Consider the following 5,316-nt stretch of genomic DNA (forward strand, 5'->3'; position numbering starts at 1 on the left):
GGCTGAAAGGAGCCATTCTGTCCTCCTGCCGTGGAGAGGAGGCCCCTTGACTCCCCGATGCCAAGTTACCTGTGTCTCTTTTCATTGTGCACTCGCCCCGCCTCAGGTCTTTTTCACCTGCTGTGCTGGATGTGGCAGCAGTCACCATCCACAGGCATTTTGGAGCCCAAGAAAATAAAATCTGCCACTCTTTCCATTTTTTCCCCATTTGTTTGCCATGAAGTGATGGGACCAGATGCCACGATCTTAGTTTTCTGAATGTTGAGTCTTAAGCCAGGTTTTTCACTCTCCTCTTTCACCTTCATCAAGAGGCTCTTTAGTCCCTCTTCACTTTCTGCCATAAGTGTGGTGTCATCTGCATATCTGAGGTTACTGATATTTCTCCCGGCAATCTTGATTCCAGCTTGTGCTTCATCCAGCTCGGCATTTCACATGATGTACTCTGCAGATAAGTTAAATAATCAGGGTGACAATATACAGTCTTGACGTACTCCCTTCCTGATTTTGAACCAATTTTTATAATTATATAAATTATAAAATAAATTCTCTTGAAACTCTTCTTCCAAGAGAACGGGTAGATAAATTGTGCTGTATTAATATAACGAGATACTGTAAGAGTTAAAATGAAAGAAACAGTTACATGTAACAACATGAATAACACTTAGAATGACTGTTGAGGGGGGAAATCAGGCTGAGGAGTAATAATACAGTGTGCACTATTTGCATAAAATTTGAAAACCTGACAAAAAATGAGCAGGAAATAAAGACATTTCCAGGCAAAAACTGAGTTTGCCACTAATAGAGTTTTATTGCTAGACCTTCTAAGTGATGTTCTTCAGGAAGAAAGAAATTAAAACCAGAAGAAAGATCTGAGATGCAGGAAATAGACTATATACAATATAAAACCATAATTACAACAATGAATAATACAGAGGATAGAAAAGGTGAAACCAAAATACTGAATGACAAAAACACATAAGACAGAAGAAGGTGGCCAGGGCTAAACCTTGTGAGGTCTTTTCATTTAAAGAAGGCAAATACAGAATTATTTTGAGGTAGAAATTGTTAGCAATTAGTGTGGGGAACTCTGAGACCTCAGCCTGTTTCAATAAACATCCCGCTCCATTAACCTAAAGCTACACTCTTTGTCCCAAATTCCTGGCTGTCAGAGGAGTGTGTCCTTGGTCTGATAAATTATCAGCACTCAGATCCAGGAAACAGTAGTCATTAATTTCTGTTCCATATGCCTGAGGGAAAAAAAATTGGTGATCATTAACCTTTAGCCCATACATCTGGTCCTCTGTAAAATAGCCAGAGGTCATGAGAAAAGGTCAAGGGGTGATGACTTAATGTCTAAGAAAACTAAGAATCTGAGGAACTAAAGAAGCCATAAAGATGTCAAGTTAAACACTGCGACCTTTAACCTGATTGGTTAGAAATGACATATGTTAAAAGTAAGAGTCAATCAAAAGTGTACAAATCAGTACTAGTAAGAATATAAACTGCTGTAAGTCCTGCCTTTTCAGGCACTTCACCCTCTCTTAGGGTCTATGCTGAGAGTTTTTTACTTCTCTCTGTCTGAAATAAATTCTGTTTGCTTGCTACCAAGAGTGTTTGCATGTTTGTGAAGTTCATTCTTCAGCTCTGCAAACAAGAACTTGGATTCTCCTTTCAATTTTAGACTTTGCTAATGGGTTTGATCCCTGGGTTGGGAAGATTCCCTGGAGGAGGGCATGGCAACCCACTCCAGTACTCTTGCCTGGAGAATCCGACAGCAGAGAAGCCATCCATAGGGTCTCAAAGAGTCGGCCAAGATTGAAGCCACTTAGCATGCACACACACACACTGTCTTTGGAAATGAAATTATTAAACCTCCTCTCTGAACAGTATACTGTGCTTTTTCATTGGGTTGAGGGAGGTTGGAGGGAAAATTGCAAATAATTATTTGTTAGTGTGTACTAGAACATTTCACCTTACCATTGCTCTGTATGTTAAATGCATTTTGTTTAACTTTACTCTATGTATTATGTACATACTGGACAAGTGGGTCCCAGTTTTATAATATCTAGTCTTTACTCTTTAGATAACAAAGAGGTTGCCAATGTCTGGCAAAAGTAGGGTTAGTAAATTAACACATTTCTTACACTTTGTGTTAAAATTCATTGGAAGGCCATCTTCTGAAAAGGACCTTTGGAAGTGAAATTGTCAATCACAGGTAAGTGACACATGTGCCTCTACTCACTGCCCACTGTTAGACAGATGGCAAAAAGGAGGAACTGGAGCAATGAAACGTTCTAGACCATAACGTTTCTTCATAGAAAACACTTTCGGAGAGAATCATTGTCACATGTGTGCGGTTTATTCAACACTACTGTGTATACAGTGGACAAACTTAAGTCCTTATTTGAAACATCTCTCCAGAGGCTCAGTGTGTAAAGAATCCACCTGCAATGCAGGAGACACAGGAAACAAGGGTTCAGTTCCTGGGTTGGGAAGATTCCCTGGAGGAGGAAATGACAACCCACTCCAATGTTCTCGCCTGGAGCATCTCCATGGACAGAGGAGCCTGGTGGGCTGCAGTCCATAGGGTCTCAAAGAGTCAGACACGACTTTCTTTATTTGAAACATCCAGCCTTTCTAGATGTTTAGAAGTACACACCTGTTTTGAAAGCAGAGAGTTAAAGTAACACTTTTAAGTACTTTATTCTGTTAATTTATAGGAATGGCTGTATTTGGGGAGTGGAATTGTTAAACGAGTCTTGGAGAGTAAGCTGACTCTTCACTGGGTGGTGGGGATGGAGGGAGGGGACAGGGAAGGATGTGCAGAGAGAAGGGCTCAATGCCCATCAATCTTTAGACAAGTTCAGACTGTCGAGCCATTATTCTGTTTGTGCATTTTAGTTACTAATGCGGTGCCGTGAAGAATAAGCAAGTCATAATGCCCACAGTATATAAAAAGTAGAGGTAGTAAAATAACCACTTAATAAATGCCCTTTTGTTGGTCCTTAGGAAGGGCTGTGTCTTCTGGGAGTGCCTATGCTAATCCACCTCTTGGAGCTAGATGTAGTCTAGTACGTTTTCACCAAAATCCTGGAGGAGGGTAAGAAGACAGGTGAGTGGAAGGGCTTTTGGCTAATATCTCCATTATCTAGAAGATAGTTTTAGGTCATAACCATATGCCTGTATGTGCATTTTGTAAAGTACCTATGTTTACTGTGGATAAATGTCATTATTTTGCAACATCTAGGCTTTTTAGACATCCTGAAGTGACAAAGTATGATTAAAAAATAGAGCTATCGAATTAACCAATTTTTAAATATCTTTGTCATAATTGATTTTTTAAAAAGCATCTTGGTCATGGGGCTGGTTATACAATCTCTGAGAAATGTTCGTCAGGACTTGCTCATTTAGGCTGGCAGCAGAGGGACAGAGGAAGTATGAAGGGAGGGCTGTACGTGGATGTGTTCGTGTTTCTATTTTGATGATAACCACTGCTGTGTTTTCATCTCTCGGCTGTACTAAGGAATGCATTTTTGAGTAATTCAGTGGAAACATACCTCTTGGCTAATGCGTTAATAGTTAGATGGGGTAATGAATCCTCTTAGAAGCATTACACTTTGTGTGGTCTGTTGCTTTATGTCTCGTGCGGGAGTGCTGTGCTGTGCTTAGTCGCTCAGTCATGTCTGACTTTTTGAGACCCCATGGACTGTAGTCCGCCAGGCTCCTCTGTCCATGGGGATTCTCCAGGCAAAAGTACTGGAGAGGGTTGTCATGCCCTCCTCCAGGGGATCTCCCCAACCCAGGGATCAGACCCAGGTCTCCTGCATTGCAGGTGAATTCTTTACCAGCTGGGTTACCAGGAAAGCCCTGAAGAACAGGTATCTTTGGGCAAATCTACAGGGCAACAGACAGAGCAGCTGGTGCCCTGATTTTCTCCAGCACCTGCACCTGATTTTCTCACAGCACCTGACTTCCACTCCATGCACCGTTAAGCTACTGGAGAGGATTCCTGCTCTGGTTATCTCCCCTGCCATCTCCACCAGCAGAGCCAGGGACTCTGCAAAGCCAAAATCTGATCATGCCATGCTTAGGTCAGAGTCTTCCAAGAGCTTCCCATCTTATCGAGAGCAAATCACCATGGCCCTCAGGGGTGCTCCATGAAGGCAGACCCTGCCTGGATCACCAGAGATGAAAAGGAGGGCTAGGAGTGGGGCTAGGGACTTGGCCTGGCTCCCTCCCCAAGGAGAAGTCCTGGGCACTGGGCGGCCCACACAGGGCATGAAGGTGACCCTCCTGTGCTGTCTCCACTACAGTCTTCAGCCCTGGCACTATCTGGTCTGCACTGCTGGGCTGGCAGGCTGGTTGGGCTTGGCAGGCCCAGGAAAGTCATTCTGGGGGTCCCTTTTCTAGAAGGTTATGTAAGCAGCCAGCACTTAACTGGTCAGCAGAGACCCTCTCAAAGCAGGGGTGGGCACAGCTGACCCTGAGAGGCTTTGCAAACTGCCCACCAACCACATCCTCACTGTTGTTGGGAGCTGCTGTCATCAATAGGTGTCAGAGTCAGGAAGATCCTCTGCAGAAGGAAATGGCAGCCCACTCCAGTATTCTTGCCTGAGAAAGCCCATGGATAGAGGAGCCTGGCAGGCTACAGTCCATGGAGTCGAAAAGAGTAAGACACGACTGAGCAACTAACACTTTCATGTTCAAGGGAATGTAATGATTTAATCATAACTCTGACAATATCTTTATTTAGAGGTCTGTTGCCATTTTTGTCTTCTCTGAAATTTTTGTCACTAAGACAGGCAGGATTACATTTTTTTCCTTCAAAAAAAAAAGCGTTAAATAACAAGAGGTGTGGGGGAGGGATGGAGTAGGAGTTTGGGGTTAGCAGATGCAAACGATTACACATAGAATGTATGAACACAGGTCCTATTGTATAACACAGGGAACTATATTCAATATCCTGTGATAAACCACAATGGAAAAGAATATGAAAAACAGTGTATATAGAGATATGTATAACTGAATCACTCTGTTGTGATTCAACATAAATCAAGTATACTTCAATTAAATAGTAAAAAAAAAAGAGTTAAATGACAGAGATCACCAAGTGGGATTTTTTTTTAAATCCAGCTACATTTTGTTTACAAGAGACACATCTAAAACAAAAAGAAGACAATATGCTTAAAAGTAAAAGACTGGGGGGAAAGGGAACTAATAGGCATAGAAGTGCCAGGCAAATAAGATAAAGTTGGAATACCTAAATCACTGTCAGATAAAAATAGACTCCAAGGCCAAAGTACCTGGAGGGATCAA

The sequence above is a fragment of the Moschus berezovskii genome, chromosome 2, assembly GCF_049115385.1.
Source record: "Moschus berezovskii isolate FMDL1 chromosome 2, NW_MosBer_1.0, whole genome shotgun sequence".
In the NCBI taxonomy this organism is placed as follows: domain Eukaryota; kingdom Metazoa; phylum Chordata; class Mammalia; order Artiodactyla; family Moschidae; genus Moschus; species Moschus berezovskii.